Below are 17,773 nucleotides of genomic sequence, written 5' to 3'. Positions count from 1 at the left end.
TTGGGTCAGAAAGTATATACGTGATGGTTCAAGCGGCAGAGGAGGCTTTGGGAAGGCTCTCTTGCTTCCGTGCATGATGATCGCGTGTTTTTCTTTTGCATCTCCGGGTTGAAATGTTAACGTGGGAGCTTCTCTGGTTTGAATGAGTTTATCACCTGTCTTACTGAAGATAAAGATACTTTGTGTACGTGCCTGACTCTGGAGGAGTAGGACAGGGTACGCCATCAGTGTGATGGAGTAGGGGCATCCCAGAGAGGTTGGGGTGCCCGGGACTTCTCGGCACCCCACGTGAGGAGCACCTCTGGTCTATGGAGTCCTTTCACGGCCTGGGTAAAATGATATTAAATCCTTACATTATGGGGAACATCTTGGCATGTTAGTCTAGCCCAATAGATGAATTTTAAATGAGATGCAAGAAAAAAAATAAAGTTACTCTGTTTTTGTCATTTTCACCCTTAAAACTAAGTGTTTCCAAGTCTAAGATAAGTTTCTGTAAAAGAGCTGGGGCACCACTTTTGTAGGTTTTCAGAGTAATCCAAATCATTTAAAAACATATTTATCTGGTCATCACTAACTGTTAAAACCTGCCCAGAAGGACATCCATAGGAAACAGCCTCTTTAAGAATCACTTTCGAGGTCCATATATGATTTTTGTTACTGTCTGTAAAAATGGTCATGGCCTTTAAAGATGCCAATGTTTGGTTCTGATGAACTATATCTTCTAGTAGTTACTCAAGGTTAAAGTCAATACTAGCCCGTGGACAGATCAGAGATGAGACGAGGCTCCACATCGACCCACGAAGCTGGGAGGCACATGGCCAGGAGAGGCCCACATGTGACCACAGACATCCAGAGTTCCAGGGACCAGCCGAGTCACAGGAGTGGGGTGGTAAGATTTCGCAGAACTCTTTCCGACAGCGCAGAGTTGAGCACTGAATGGCTCTCACTTAAGTGATATTTTAACGAACGACTCAGTGACAGACACACATGATTTTACCCCTACAGCCTTCATAAAACAAACAGGACAATGGGTAGGGAAGCAAGTTTCTTCAAAAACAAGCTGTATGCGTTGCGGGTAAGGGAGTGTGATATACCACCCTATCACAATACTTGGCTTCCTCTTTAGAGGCTGACAAAGCTTCTATGTTTTCTTAAGATCTCCCAGAAGCAAACAGACAATGCCGGAGTGGGGGGGAGGGGGGAGGAGGGGAGAGGAGGAAGCTAAACAATGATTTGCTAAATTTGAAAGAAACCCAACTTTTCACATGATACCAAACCTTTCCCGAACGCAACATTCTCTGCCCCGTTCTGTTCTCCAATTTTCCAGCTGGAGACATCCCGAGCAAGTGGTGTCATCAGCTCAATTAAAAATACTTCCTTCGTCTTGGCTGTACAGTGGCCTGTGGGCTTTCTGCATTTTGGCTGGATTTTACCAAAAGGAGTGACTCAGCCTCTTACAAGCCTTTGCTGAGAGTGTTACTATAGCTGATGGCTACGGAAACCCCTTTCACATGGGCTCTTTCGGGACCAGGAGTTCGGCTAGGTAAACCCCTCAGTGTCTTCGGGAAACAGAACGGTTATAGAAGCTCCAACTATGTCGGTCGGGTTAAACTTTGACCAACTCAGGTGACCGGTCAGTCGAGCTCAAAACCTGGTGGAATACTTCGTATCAGCCGAGACCACACACCCAGATTCCTGGAGCATGTCTGGTGTTTGTAATCAAACATAACCCCAGAATGTTTGCTCTCCTAAGTAGTGGAGACACGTTCTTCTCAGTTGAAAGCTTTGTGTCTTACTCAACAAGGTCTGTATCTGAACTATGTTAAAGGTGCATAGTAAAGGGATGACATCACAGGGCTGCTTTGGTTCTTTGAGCTCTTGTGCTGAGCTGAAGTTGAGCAGTGACAGTGAGTCATGTCGTCTTGTGACCGGCCGGGCACTTTCCCAATCAGAGAGACTGTTGAGATCTTAGACAATAGAACCTGGGGTTGTTTGAAGAGGAGGGATCCACAGGACCCGTATGCTTGGTGACACCAGGCTTGTGTGAGTAACAAAATACGTTCCTATGCCTGCTGAATAGCAAAACGCCAATGATGAGGTAACACTTAGTAAGGCTGACTCATTTCCTCATTTGCAGATGAAAGGGATTGTTTGAGAAATGACTGTCTCACAGGTACAGGTGATGCGTGGTGAGTCTTTTTAAAGCAAGGCTGGCCATGACCTCGGCTCGTCAGTTATCGGGTCTGTTGAAAACCACATTTTGTTAGGAAATCATGTCAGGGGTTAAAAGCCAGGTCCATTTCAGTCCTTAACGGTGTGAGGGTGGCTGATGTCAGACAATATTCACGAGAAAGAGCTCGTGTAAAGCTTGTACAAATCACGTGTCAAGACGGTTGAAAATTGAAAACAAAAATGTGGACTCAACGCAAGGTTTCTTTTTATCTTCCACCAGACATGTTTTACTGGTGAGGCCGCAGCTATTACCCTGGACATCTGTGTAGGACATCTGTGGGCGGGTGCTGGATGGCCCCCTCCGTAGGTAGGGACGTCCCGATGGTACCGGGGCTGTGGGATTTCCAGCCGTGTCCTGTTGACTTGAGCCCGCTTGGCAGGCACTGCCATCATGGGAAACTGAGAACCCCCCTCCTCCCTGACTCGCTGTAATCTCCTGGGCTTTATAATCAGGCTGCCTTTACAAACACATTCCTCAAAGCTACTTTGGAGCGTACTTATTTTTAAAAATACGAGAAGCCTGTTGGGAGAAAAACATTAGATCAATGCGTTCCTCCCCCAAAGTCATAACTCTTTCCTTCCTGGCGTAGATTTTACTAGGAGGTTACCAAAATGGCAATAAGCTCTCTGAAGAGGATTTTGTTATTTTCATTCATTTGTAACGTGTGACTTGCCCTCGACCGCCTCCTTCCCTACTTGGTGTGCCTTCTTTTGAATTCTCGTGTAATTTCAAAGGTCGTACAACTCTTTTTGTTGTCGGGAAACCACAGATTGTGAAACACGTTAAATGGAGCACATTTAAAAATAACCTCGCCTTTTCTGCCGTTTGGGTAAGGCCGTTTGCTTGTTTGGGGTTGCTAATGGGAATAAGTGACCATGTGTGGAATACCTCCAGCGCCAGCTTGTTTGCTCAGAGGAAAGAATTCATTGAATGGCCATAGACTACATTCCAGAACGTTAGCCAACCACTTTGCAAAAGTGTACTGTTGGGTCACAGCAAAGCTCTCCAGCACTCCTCAAAAAGCAAAGGCAAAGGTCCGCCCAGGGGACAGAGATCTCGTTGCAGGACATCCATATGAGCTCTCCTAGCAAGAATTTTTATTAGCGGTTCTTGCCTCCTCTTGGTTTCCTGATAAAAGGCTATTGGAATTTTTAGTCTCTGGGAATCCACGGGACTCTATTTTTTTTGTTGTTTTTTTGTTTTTTTGAAGTTACCTCCTACGTTTTGCGATTAATTCTCCCAAAGAGCTCAAGCTAAATATTGTGATGCAGGGTGGAGGCAGGGGTAATTTCAGATACTTCGGGGCCTAGAGTAGATTCGTCGCGTGGTATTTGTCTCCTTCCTCGCGCACAGATCACAACGCGAGGGCTCAGCATTTGGAATCTGAGAATCTGCAGAGGCATCTCGTGGGTCTCCGGGGAGGACGACAAAGAACTTGGGGGTGGGATGCTGCACGTCCCGACTCCCCCCCCCCTCGTTTATCTGTTTGAGGAATTGGGCAACTCTACTTTGATCTGCTTTCAGACAAGAGTTCTTTTTAGCACGAGCGGATAAATACATGCATTTCAAGGTTGTTTAGAAGGGAATGTCAAAGCCAACAGAGAAAGAGGCCGACGCACCTCATCTGGCCGTTCACAAGAGGAGTCAGGGCAGGGTGACGAGCCGGTCTGTCGAGGTGGTTCCTCCTCTGGATTCTCAGCACGGAACGGATCCTGTGCTGGTGCCTGGTATGCCCAGGTGGAGTCCGGACCCCGTCCTCTGCCCTCTTTCCACCATCCCTTCCTCTTGACCGTCTCTGTGCTATGTGGCCTTACAAGTGGTGGGACTCTGCAGGAAACCCACTTTCTGTGATGGGGACGGCTAAGGCGGCAGGTTCAGTCTCTCCCCGTGAGACCTCCCCGCCCCGGTGAATGGTGACCTCTTCTCCCGAGCCAGTAAGCCCAAGATCCCGAGAGCCAACTTTCTTCCCTTCCCAACCCCACCACTCCCCCTTCCAAAGAGCAAATGGGCCTTCTCGGCGGCCCTCAGATTTGTCCACCCCAGCCTGCCCGTCCCCACGGCCACCGTCCTATTTTGGGCCTTCCCTATGTCAGGCCCATCTGTCTTCCCAACGTCTTCTTGCTTGGGCCACACTCCTCCCTCCGGCTCTCGTGAATGCTTCACATGACGGCCAGATGGGTCCTCAAATGCTGCTTCGAAAGTGTCACTTTTCTAATAAAAATCTTTCCCCCTTGTCTCAGGGTATTTGAATCCCGCTGACTCATTTATCTATTAGTTTACTCAATGAATATCAAAGCACTGCTCTTTCATTGTTGACCATGGTGTGCATAGAGCGGCCTGAATACAACCATTTTAACTCGACATACAAAGCCGTTTTAAATGTAAGGACCAACGATGCCCTTCCTAGATGACGAGGACCAGGAGATACTTAGAGCACACGTCCGCGACGCCCGTCAACCATCCTTCCTTCAAACCAGAGTGAGCAGCTGTGTGCCAGGGGCTGTGTCCCCTTGCGAGTGTGTGCTTGCGAGTGCATATTTCAGCAAGGGGCTGAGGGGGAGAATCCCGTCTGTCTTCCACGAGCACGTAAGCCTCTGTAGGAGATCTCTCCCGTAGAGCAATCAAGTAATAAAGAACGACAACAAATGAGTTAGCTCATAGCTAACAATGCAGTCTCTGGAAATCACATGTGTGTGGAGACAGAGATTATAACTCCCGTCTCTTTCATCTTTTCTGGGGGGTCATTTCGAGTTGTTTGGGTGAAAAGCAAAGGCCCGTCGAGGGCACGTGAACAAATTCTGGGGCTGGGGCCACCGGAAATCAGACTCCGAGGGTTTTGCACCCTGCAGTGTGACAGTAGTGGCCTCTGAGAAACGTGCACTTCATGCCTCTGAAGGAGACAGCCCAGACTCACTGTCGTGCAACCCGCATGACACTGACCCACCTCTTCTGTGGCCCCCTCCAGCCCACGGGACTGCTGCAGACTAAATCACGTCCCTCCACAATTTATAGGTTGAAGCCCTAATTCCCAGTGTGACTGTATTTGGAGATGGGCCCTCTAAAAGGGTGTAATTAACATTAAATGAGATTATAAAGGTGGGACCCTGATCCAATATGACTGGAGTCCTTACAAGAAGAGGAAAGAACACCAGAGAGTTCTCTCTCACCCTCCTCCCTGTGAAGACAATGAGAAGGAGGTGGTCTACAAGCCAAGAAGAGAGCTCTCCCCAGAACCTGGCCATGCTGGCACCTTGATCTTGGACTCCCAGCCTCTAGAGCTCCGGGAGATAAATGTCTGTGGTTTAAGCAGCCCGTCTGTGGGGTTCTGGTCTGGTGGCCCAAGCCAAGACAAGGTGTCTTCAACCACCATTACAAGGAGGGTGCTGGCAATGTTTTTCCCTCTTTGTCTCTGCTCCGTGGTGCTCTGGGATCCCCCACGGCATGTGTGTTCTTACCTGCCCACCTTGATTAGAAGCCCTGCTGTTAGGACTCCAGGAATGGGTCACGTAATTATTTGTACCCTGGGGGACTAGCCAGATATGTTCTTCACACTATGAAAAGTAATATTTGTTGCCTGATTAACTGGTCTGCCAGATGACTAGCCAAGATGTACCTGGGTGTGCTGAAACAGTTTGTTTTTACTTCGGCTTCAGGATCGGCAATGAAATATTGAGAATATTCTGCACACAATTCTGGCTATTTTGAGATTTGAGAGTTGTTTATTTTCTCCTGGAATGATCCAGAGAGTTAGCTCAGTTCTGCCCTCCAACTGGCGTATAGACATAAAATAGGGCATCAGACACCAATTTCTATGAAAGGCTCACTTTAATTTTCTTTGAACGGGGAGTGTTTTATCAATAAAATTAAAACCCCCCATTTCCATTCTCTGGTACTTGACCAGGGAGCTTCATCCTGAAACCCTTTCTTTAAAATTATCCCATCTTGGGGTGCCCGGGTGGCTCGGTCGGTTGAGCATCCGACTTCGGCTCAGGTCACGATCTCGCGGTTCATGAGTTCGAGCCCCACGTCGGGCTCTGGGCTGATGGCTCAGAGCCTGGAGCCTGCTTCCGATTCTGTGTCTCCCTCTCTCTCTGCCCCTCCCCCGTTCATGCTCTGTCTCTCTCTGTCCCAAAAATAAATAAACGTTAAAAAAAAAAAATTAAAAAAAAAAAAAAATAAAATAAAATAAAAAAATAAATAAATAAAATTATCCCATCTCTTCTTAGTACAAAAAGGGAAAATACCTTTCCCTTTCACGGCGTTCCTTTCTTCATCCTGCATGAAATTAATTTCAAAGAAAGGAGGCGAACTCTTTAGCGCAATAGCAAGATTTTCAATTAACAGCAATAACCTGGACTGGATCAGAAAATAAAGCCATGTGGGCTGAAGCCACCCAGGATGGACACTTTTTAATTGTTCTCACAGATAGTTTACGTGCGTCGTAAAATAACCCCCAAAACCATTTTCATGTGCATTTCTAACCTAACATGACCCCGTGCATGGTGCGTGATCCAACCGCTTGATGTGGGGCCACTGAAGCATGAGTTACCTTTCTGTTCAATTTCAAAAGTGATCTTTCATTCAGACCGCGTGTTAGGAATATTTTGCTTATTCAACAGTGATGTTCAGACATTTGTTATCCGCAAGGCTAACCGTTTCTATCTGAGCTTGGCAAATACATTTTTTAAAACGGTTCTGACACTATTTCATTAAATTACAACATCTGGGTCTAACGGCCACACGGCAAGCTAGTTGGGTGATGTCGCGTGCCTGAGCCCCACCTCACAGATACCTGGTGCCTTCGGCTCAGGCTCCAGAAGTAAAGGAAGGGAAAGCATTGACTTCACTGCTTCAGTAATTGTAACGACTGTCCCCTTCGTCAGCAAGGCCAAACTGGCACTTGCAAAATGATCAAGACTGTCGATGTTATAAACTTTTTGCTCGGACTGTTTACCTAGTTAATTGCCTGGAAAACCTCTGTGTTGTCAACTTCCCCCTTTCCGAAATGACTCTACATAACTTCATGCCGTTGGGGTAACTTTCAGCTGCAAGTTACAGAGGGTACAATGAACAGAGATAGTCACAATTGACCTCGTATTTAGTTCACATAAAGGTAAGTGCCAAGGAGGAGGATCTGGGGCTGAAGGAACCTCTCAGTAACATCTTCAAAGATCCAGTATCGTTTTTCAATTTCTGATTCATCATCTCTGCTTTGTAGTTTTTATTCTCATGGTTCTAGGATGCTTGCTGCCTGTCCAGGCAGCTCCAGGCTCAGGTTAGGAAAAGGGGGGAGATTGTTGTTCAATAGGCATAAAGTTTCACTTATGTAAGATAAATGAGCTCTGGAGATCTGCTGTACAACGTTATGTCTGTAGTTAGAAATACTGTGTTGTGCGCTGAACAAAGGGAGAGGGTAGATCTCACATTAAGTATTCTTACACCAATAAGAAAGAAAGTGAGAAAGGGAGACGGAGAGAGAAGAAGGAGGAGGAAGAAAGAAAGGGTGAACAGGGGCACTAAGAAACTTAGGAGGTGATAAGTATGTCCATTACCTTGATGGTAATCAATTATATAATTGAGTTATCAACTATTACTCAGTAAAGCTGTTAAAAGAGGAGAAGAGTCCAAAGATTTCTCCTGAAGAAACTTTCCTTTTTATCTGTTATCCTTTATCTTTTTTTTCTTTTTTTTTTTTTTAAACACATTTGGAAAGTATAGTCCTCCCAGGAAAGTCTGCCTACCTCTCACGATTGCGAACTTTGCCGTATGTCTGCGCCCCAGTTCAAAGGAGGCTTGGAGTCAGCTTTCTGGTCTGGACAGTGACTTGCATGGTTTCTGGGTAGCAAATCCAGCCCTCTGCCATAGCGTCTTTCATGTATGTGTTACAAGAGGCATCACAGAAAGTCAAGTTGTGGGTTCATCTCATTATTTGTTGACCTCACCCAAACAAAATACCAATAGAGAAAACAATGCCTGATGATTTTTTTTCTAATTTACTAGAACTAAGCATAAAATGAAATAAGCCACGTGGGACTCAAATTCTGTGCTATCTATCACCCACTAGCTGCATGATCTAGGCAAGATGCTTCCTGCCTATCATACTTGGTTTCCACGTTGGTAAAAATGAGATTATGCACTTGGTAGATTTCTGCAGGAACGGCCCAGTGCATTGCTCCTTTGGTATGAATTCCTCTTCTACATTGAACCTAGGCTTCGCCCAGACTTTCTTTGGCCAGTCAGACATCAAACTACATGAAACAAGCAAGCAGAACACAACACACAATGGACAAGCTTGTGCAGGGGGCGAGGGCGGTGCGTTGGAGATTCCATTCTGTGAAGACGCTTGGCAGGAAAGACCTTCTGGAAAGACAGGCACAGATCATAGCCGTCCCCACTGAGCCCAACGTCTTTCCAACCTACAAGCTAAACGCAGCTGCGTGTGTAAGCACAGGTTAGACCTGCAGAAGGTCTGAGCAATAGACCCACAGATATGCTGAAGGACTGCGGGCACTGTTGGGTTAGGTCACGAAGCTCCGTGGCAGAACAAGGTTACTGATATTCACCAACTTTCCAATGGGATGATTTGCAAGGATTGCGAGATCCCGGGCACAAAGTAAGCACTCAAAAATACTGGTTGTTACTACTGTTGTTGTCATTGTGATTTTCATCGTACCCCATAGATCTGTGAAAAGGTCTTGTCAATTAGAAAGAAAAAAACCCCCTGCAGATGCCATCTTAACACCTGCAATCTGTTTAGCATCCTGTGCTGTGGGGTTTTCCTTTAAGAAGATTATATCCCGGCTAATCCATTTAAGATAAAGAGACAATGCGTTTGTTACCACAGGCTATAAATAAATAATAAGGAACCCGACTCTATGAAACATGTCAAATAAGTGAACATTCGGAGAATCAGGACATAATGGAGGTTTTCAGGGAACACTTTGTAAAACGTATCTCTCGGTCAGGGTCTTGAATGGAGGGAAATATTTCAAAAACGTGGGTGCTAATGATACTGTTAATATCTACCTTTGTTGAGAGCTTCTTGTGTTCCGGATGTGAGACTAAGCACTTCAAAAGCAATTTCAGATTGTATCCTTACCGTAGCCTTATGAGGCGGTTTGATCCTACCCTAGTTTACAGACAGGGGCACAGCATGGGAGAGAAATTAAGAAATTTCCTGATCTAATACTGCCCTTCTGGTCAGTAATGGAGCTGAGATTTGCTGCCACGGTCGCCTGATTCCGGACCTAATGCTCTTTCTCTTTGCGCAGAGGCTGGCAGAGAAATTAAATGTATTTATACTCTTCAGAAAACTCACTTAGAAGTTGGAGGGAGACTTGATTGTTACCATTGCCACAAGTCTACCTTGAAGTATATTCTGAAGGGTCCTGAGTAAATGTATTAGCAGAAAGTAATTTTTGTGAATAAAAGGCATGTATTGTTCTAAAGCAAAAGAATAACAATACAGCAAAATCTTGGATTATGAGTAACTTGTTCTGGGAGCGTTCCACAAGATGAGCAAACATTTCTAATACGTTTTAACCTGATAAACGAGCGATGTCTTGCAATACGAGTCGTATGTGACGCTGAACGTCACGTGATCACAACTGAGTCTACGGCTCTTCCCTCTCTCTCTCTGTCTCTTTGCGGGATTGTGAGTGATCGTCTCCCATGCTCAGATGCTCGGTCTCAGGCCGTGGTGTTTGGCAGAAATCAGTGATTTTTCAGAATGATGGAAGGTGCCCACACCAGCACTGGTATGTTTTTGTCACTTCGGAGCACCTAGGGACAGTCCTTTGCTTTTCCAGACAAGAGTAAGCTTAGGGATGCTCTGCTTCCTTCTAGGTCAGGCTGCCTGCAGATAGAGACCCTTTCCTCTGCTGCCTTATTGCCAGTTACATTCAATACAGTACATGACAGGAGTTTATTAATACTACACTGTAGTCAACACCCATTAGTGATAGTGAAAGTCGTCCTACACAATAATCCTCCTCTCTCTTGTCTCCCTTGTACCAGCCACGAAGGTTTTCAAAGGGACGTGCAGGTTAATTTGTTTATTCTCCTTTATATTTTGTATTTTCTTTATTATTTTGTGTTATTTAACAGTATTGTAATCATTTTTATGTGAATGTTTTTGAGCGATGGAGCAAATCATCTGACTTTCCATTATTTCTTATGGGGAAATTCACTTTGACAGACAAGTGTGTGATTACAAGCATGTTTCCGGAACAAATTATGCTTGCAAACCAAGGTTTTACTGTAGCTAGCATGTATATAGTGTTTACTCTGGGCCAGGAACTGATCCAGTGTTTTATGCATTTGGTAACTTTTTTTTCCCTCCCAACCAACATGTAGGTTCTTTTATTTTCCCCACTTATAGGTAATATAACGAGATTCAGAGACGTGAAGTCACTCTCCAAGGTCACAGAACTTTAAAAATGTTGGGTCAGTGGCGGGAATCCAGGCCCTCAAGCCCCATGCAGCTGAAAGACTGCTCCACACACGGTATGAGCCCTTCTAGACCTGAACTCAAACATCAGAGGAAGGAGAAAGTGAAAAGTCAAAGCTTGTGCATGCCTAGCTTCAGAGACTGGGGGTTTCTTTGTTACTACAGCATGATGTAGCTCGTCCTGACTGATACAAGTGGCCAGTCAGAAGGCATAACATTCCCACTAAAGGAGCTATTCTCATTTTTATTTTATCCCACTATCCATTTAATCCTGTTTCTTCTTGAACCCAGTCTTCCCACTAAGGTATGTCCTATCAGTTTCATTTTACTGATGAGTAAAATGAAGCTCAGAGAGGTTCAGAAACCTTTCTGATGATCCACTGAAAGCAGCAGAGTTTGGATTTGAACTCAGTTCTGTCTGATGCCGAAGTCCCTGAAGCCTAAAGTTGTAGAGATCAAGGTGGCCTTTAAAGTTACTTAGTAAAGTTACTTCAAGTCCTAGAAAAGTTTTGGCAATCTAATGTAATTCACATAGCAGGGACAAAATTTCCTCCGCAAAATTCTCCTAGTGTTGCCAAGAACTTATAGCAGAAATAAAATTACATTTGTTAAAAATAATGGTGTTTAAATGCCTGAAATAGAGTCTTTTAAGGCATTAAAAACTCATGCAATTTGTATTTAGCCTTTCTAGAAGCCAGTTAAGATGAATACCTGCTTTTGTTTTTAAAAGTGTTTACATGTATAATATACATCCCCCAACCCAGTCCAGTTTTCTTGCTCTTTGGTAAAAACACATTTATTTTTTTTTTAAGTTTTTTTATTTACTTTTGGGAGAAAGAGAGAGAGAGAGAGAGAGAGAGAGAGAGAGAGAGAGAATGAAAGAGAGGAGACAGCAAGTGAATCCTAAGCAAGCTCCGTGCTGTCAACACAGAGCCCAACATGAGACTCGATCCCACCAACCATGAGATCATGACCTGAGCCGAAATCAAGAATGGATGCTTCACCAACTGATCCCCCCAGGCGCCCCAAAAACACATTTCCAAATGATCCTTAGGAATGATTCTTTTTCCTTTGTTGGGATTTCATGGAGCACAGGGAAGAGGAAAGGCAAAAGAGTGGATCACCGGGGGGACCACCATGCTTCGCATCACACAGATAAGAGCGAAGTTTTGCAAATTACTTCGGGTGGATCCCTGCCACGATTGTCCACTGTTGTAAGGCACGATCCAACCAATGGTTCAGGTCAGAATCCAACTTTGACATGAATTGTCTGAATAACTGCCTCGGCACTCCACTTCCCCCGAACATGTAAAAAGCCACAGAGTGTTTTATTACGTTCAGTTGAGCGATCAAAATGGTCATCCCCAAAACTCAGTAACTCCGTGGATAATGTGATACCAGGGACAGTCAATTGAATGCACGGCACGATCGATTTCTCCAAAGGCTAAATTTAGGAGTCTCAGGACAGCTTTTGCCTGCGTCTTCAAACCTGTGGAGATAACTCCAGAGGCCCAGTCTGTGGATGCTTCTTAGTGGTAGCTGGAGATTAATCTGGGGAAGGCTGCTTCTGGTAAAAACAGACAAACAAAACGTTGAAGTATGATTCTCAAGCCACGAGACTGACCATCTTGCGTAATGAACTCCATCTGAATGCATTTCCAAAAGAGGAATTTCCTGATTCTTTTCCATTATATCTTTTTTAATTTTGAACTATGTGCCTATATTAAGATAATGAAAAATTAAGGTTAAATTAAGCACATTTTTGGATTACATGTAGACGGATCTCACACACACACACACACACACACACACACACACACACACAAGTATTTTTATTACTGCAGGAGGAAACACACTTTTGGATGCAAAAAGTCATGTGTGTTTTATTTTACTTATACGCTGCGTTTCTTACTTTCTTGTCAACCCATTGTACTACCACACATACTCCCTTATCTCCCGGAAATGTTACCGTTCACTCAATGGGAAATTAATTGCCCCCTGCTCCATGCATGAGGCACGAGTGTTCTGGGGCATAGTGTAGGTCAGAGGCCACTTTCTATCCCTTTAATTGTGTCCTCACGATTGGAGCTAACTGAGGCAAACAACAATGTCACGGGACTTACAGTAAGTCCACGAATCCAGAGATTTCTTCCTTCTGCCCAAGCAGCTTGTCCACCAGCTGCCAACGTCCTGTCTGAGCAGCTGCCCTGTGCCCCCAGCCTGCACCTGTGCCTCGCTCCACACCCCCTGCCCTCAGTGCCCTGCGTTCCTCCTGCTTCCATGAGTCCTACGGGTTTCCTCCCGGCCCTTCACGATTTCCCGCTCACTGTTCCTGGTAATTGGAGCCTTTTGCTTCTTTGCAGATGGGAGAGTGCCCACTGGCATTTCCTGGCACAGTGAGGACAGCGCTGCGACATGATCTGCACTTGGCCACTTGTGTGGGATGTGGGGCAATGGCCACCAGGTGATGACTGGGCTCTAGGGACCGCGTGTCCCCTCCAGCCTGACAACTAATAGGCATGGATGCTGTGTACTTTCTGCATTGATATCATTGGACATAGTCGTTTTAACCTCGACCGAGTCTTATTATTTCACACTTTTTGAAATACAATATTAATATAATTTGTTGCTATTCTCTAAGGGACACTTATTATGTGGGGATTCTAGTATGTTTTACCAATGTAGTTGTTATAATGGCCTGCAAGTGCCTTGATTTTAAAACCTTATTTGCCAGGTCTTTTGAGAGCTGGCTATAACCCGAGATTATTCTCATAATGGACTGCTTATATAATGTGCTTCCTAAAAGCCAAGTGGTACTTATCACCTGGTTTTGCATATTGAGCGACATTTCTAGCTCGGTATTAATAATCCAACATTACAATAAAAATAATAATTACAGGGATTTTTTTTGCATATTGAGCGACATTTCTAGCTTGGTATTAATAATCCAACATTACAATAAAAATAATAATTACAGGGATTTGAAAATTCATTACAAATCTCCTTAAGCCCAGGTGAACTCATTAACTCTTAAATGAAAAAAAAAATGGAATTAAAAAAAACAAAGACTTGACTTTATTCTGCCTGATGTGATGACTTTGAGGAAGAAGGAGAAGTAGAAGTGGGTTCTGCGACCCTCAACTCCGGGGTTAGACCTGCTACACTGACTGCTTAAAATAGTCTGGGATCTGGGGCGCCTGGGTGGCTCAGTTGGTTGAGTGTCGGACTCTTGATTTCGGCTCAGGTCAAGGTCCCAGGGACGTGGGATCGAGCCCCATGTCTGGCGCTGCACTGAACGTGGAGCCTGCTTGGGATTCTCTCTCCCTATCTCTCTCTCTCTCTCTCTCTCTCTCTCTCTCTCTGCCCCTTCCCCCCCACTCACATGCACTCTCTCTTAAATTAAAAAATATATACTAAAAAAAAATAGAAGCAGACAAGAAGCCTGCCTATCAGCTCTGAGTCAAACTGGTGGCCATAAAGGAGAGCTTTCTGCCTCTGCCCTCCTGAGGGAGGTGAAAGGAAGAGAATAAGAAAGCATCATAGAGGAACCCCCAAATCGCAAACAAAACGTGCAAACAAGCTGGCATTTTTAAGCAGTTCGAGACCTGTCAAGATAGGCTTCCTGTCCCGTTTTTGCCTTCACGATGTTGGCGTCTCGGTCGGCAAAGGCCCTATGGGTGTGAATTCAGTGATTTGCAGGATTTGGGGACATCTCCTCGGCATAACCTTTTCCAGGTGTAATGGGTTGGATGGTGTCGAATTCATACACTGAAGTCCTGGTCCCACTACCAGAGAACGTGACCTTATTCGGAGATAGAGTCTTTTCGCGGGAATGAAGTTAACAGTTGTCACTGGGGTGATCCCCACCTGAGCGGTGTCCTTACAAGAAGGGGGTGCCCTCGGAGGGAGAACGCCAAGTCGAGATGAAGTCTGAGGTGGGGGTGAGGCAAAGAACGCGGAAGTTGGCCAGGACGCCACTGGACGCAGGAGAGGGGTCTGGACGAGGCAGGCCCTCCCTCAGAGCCTCAGTAGCAACTAGCCCTGGATCTCAGACCTCTGGGCTCCAGAAGTGCAGGGACAACACATCTGTGTTGTTTTTGTATGGGTCTTTGCTCCGGCCGCCGTAGTAAAGTAAGTCCTTAGGTCTACACAGGAGCTAAGTCATACCCGAGGTAGTCATGTCCCATCCAGAGCTTACAGCGAGCGACCCCATGAAACACTTAGCAATGGTAGGAGACAAATCACGGTCTGAAGGCCACAGGGCAATTCAGAAACCACAAATGCTGTTGGATTCACACGACAGGAGATAAGTAGAGACGGACACCTCCAAGGAGCACCATGCAAGCCGTGGGCATGGTCCAGAGCAAGAAAGCTGAGCCCAGGGTCTCAGAGATGAAAGTTGGCGGCCAAAGCCGAGGCAAAGCATATCGTGTGTCCTCACGGGCGACGGGAAGAGACTTAAACTGGGTAGAAATGAACCCCCACGTAGGCAAGGTGCTTTCATGTTGTGGGGGAGGAGAAGGTCCTTTGTCACACTCAAACTTTCCAGGAGAACGTGCATTCACTCTACACTGTATCCCACTTCAAACATCAAAGAAAAGCAAAAATGCCCAATTTCCTTTTGTTATTTCCATATACCTCTATAATGAGGGTAAAAATGTAAAAGTGCCGTGTAGGAAATACCCAGGGGAGCATCCTTATTGGGGATGACTTTACCATTTACAATCATTAAAGAAAAGTGGATTTCATCCATAAAGATGAGAACATTTATTGCCATTGGTAGAGCTTATCTAAATTCAAATTCCTTTTCAACGCTCGATCCCAAGTCATATGAAAAAAAACTATCTAATAATTGACTTAGATTTCCTTTACGTATAGCTCTGACCTGTTTTTTTGAGAGCTTTTCCCATCTGCTCATTTTCTATCAATGGACGCGACACTTGCTCATATCTGCTCAGATTATAGTCCGTGCCACCCTCCCAACAGCTCATTCAAATCTTTTACGGCGCAGGATACAACATCACTGTAGTTTTATTTTCCTCTAAGGAAATTCCCAACATGTAAGTCTAAATATCAACGGTAGTAAGGAAAGCAAATAGGGTAAGACCACAATGGAAATTTGACTCATCCCGAAACTTCACAAGTTGTAATACGCCCCGAAAACAGTTAGTTGTCCCTAATGCTTGGCAAGATTTCTTCTTAGATCTTCTGGGATTGTGAAATACACTGCAAATACTCCACTGTTCTTTAAACGTCTTGGCTTGCTGGGGCCGGTGGGCACCTGAGACGGCATCTGTAGTTGGTCTACAGCATGGCCACCCTTGCATTACTGCCCTGTGTACCCCCGTCTGCACGAGGAAGAAACGGGAGCTTCATCCAGGCCACGTGTGCGAGTGAAGGATATCCGTTGCACTGTTTCACTTACTGAGTTAAAAGTGAAAAGCAGGGAATTCTATTGCCATTTCAGTAATGAAAAACGTAGATAGAAAGGTTGACGTCGTATTTTAAAATGGGCATTGGAGTAAGTGGGTAGAGATTTGATAAAGTAAGAATCCGCTTGTGGTGTGTTCTTGGTTTGGGGGTAGATTCCCACGGTTCATTGCTTCCATACAACACCCAGTGCTCATCCCAACAAGCGCCCTCCTCGGGGCCCAGCCCCCACTTCCCCCTCTCCCCCTCCCCCCCATCAACCCTCAGTGTGTTCTCTGTGTTTAAGAGTCTCTTACGACTTGCCTCCCTCCCTCTCTGTTTGTAACTATTTTTTCCCCTTCCCCTCCCCCATGGTCCTCTGTTACGTTTCTCAAATTCCACCTATGAATGAAAACATATGATATCTGTCTTTCTCTGCCTGCCTTATTTCACTCAGCGTAACACCTTCCAGTTCCATCCACGCTGCTGCAAATGGCCAGATTTCATTCTTTCTCATTGCCAAGTAGTTTTCCATTGAATACATGAACCACATCTTCTTTATCCATTCATCACGGATGGACATTTGGGCTCTTTCCATACTTTGGCTACTGTTGATAGTGCTGCTATAAATAGCAAACTTGACAATAAATTATATTAAAAACTTTTTTTAACATTTATTTATTTTTGAGAGGCAGTGGGAGCAGTGGTTTCGATTTGCATTTCCGTGATGAGGCGGGATGCTGAACAAATTTTTATTTACCACCTGACCGTTTGTCTTTTTTGGGAAAAAAAACACATCTATTCTGCTCCCTTAACTGCTTTTTAATAGTGTCATTTATTTAGCTAGTTATTTACCTATAACTCAGTAGCCTATACCTCAAAAAATATTCTTTATACGCTTTGACTGTTAATGCCTTCCTTCTCCAGCATATTCTTTGCAAATATTTTCTCGCATCCTGTAGGTTGTCTTTTCAGTCATTCTTTTGTTCCGCAGAAGAAACTTTGTGGTTTGATGTAGTCCCACTTGTTTATTTTTGCTTTCATAGCCTGTCCGTTTGGTGTCCTGTCATGCGATGTGTTGAACACGGAGGCTAAGCAACCATCAGCTATTCTGGAGCTCTGTCGGAGGGCTCCAGGCTCTGCTCGATGAACAGCAAGGATGGGAGGCATTGAGGACGGTAGTGCAGGTAACCGTCTGACACTTGACTTTGGGCCAGCAGCGGTTTCCACTTAGTTCCTGCTCCCTGCTGTGGTGCTAATTAGCTCATGGTCGCTAGCTAATGTAGGAATAGCTTATTCCAAAGGAATCAAGCCTTACCTGTAATTTAGAAACAGCCCTTAAACCCAACCACGTTCTTTTCTTACATTTTTGTGAAACACGTTTGTTGCAAGTTGGGTGACATAACTAGACCCAGCTCATATGAATGCTAACTGGCGGCTGTGACTCTAATGTTAACACTCTCAGCAGAGGTTTCTAAACATTTTGGGGACGCAGCCCCCATCAGTAAAAAGTTTTCCATCATAAATATCCAAAGACGTTGTTTTTTTCTTTGTAAGTCGTGGAGATGGAAATCTTCTAATATATCTCAAGCATTTAAAAAGATATACAGAGGGCCCCCCGGATGGCTTGGTTGGTTAAACATCTGACTTTGGCTCAGGTCATGATTTCACAGTTCATGGGT

General features: G+C 44.9%; 1 long non-coding RNA gene across 1 annotated transcript; it reads left to right on the top strand.

The window, feature by feature from the left end:
* Nucleotides 1-1,295: 1,295 nt before the first annotated feature.
* Nucleotides 1,296-13,258, top strand: LOC109273799 (uncharacterized). Its single transcript, XR_002083270.2, has 2 exons — nt 1,296-2,043; nt 13,046-13,258. It is a non-coding gene; the product is annotated as an uncharacterized LOC109273799 (long non-coding RNA).
* Nucleotides 13,259-17,773: the final 4,515 nt, after the last annotated feature.

This window comes from Panthera pardus, unplaced genomic scaffold, assembly GCF_024362965.1.
Source record: "Panthera pardus isolate Hobbes unplaced genomic scaffold, ASM2436296v1 HiC_scaffold_6, whole genome shotgun sequence".
Classification (NCBI taxonomy): domain Eukaryota; kingdom Metazoa; phylum Chordata; class Mammalia; order Carnivora; family Felidae; genus Panthera; species Panthera pardus.
This window is presented reverse-complemented; position numbering and strand designations above follow the sequence as displayed.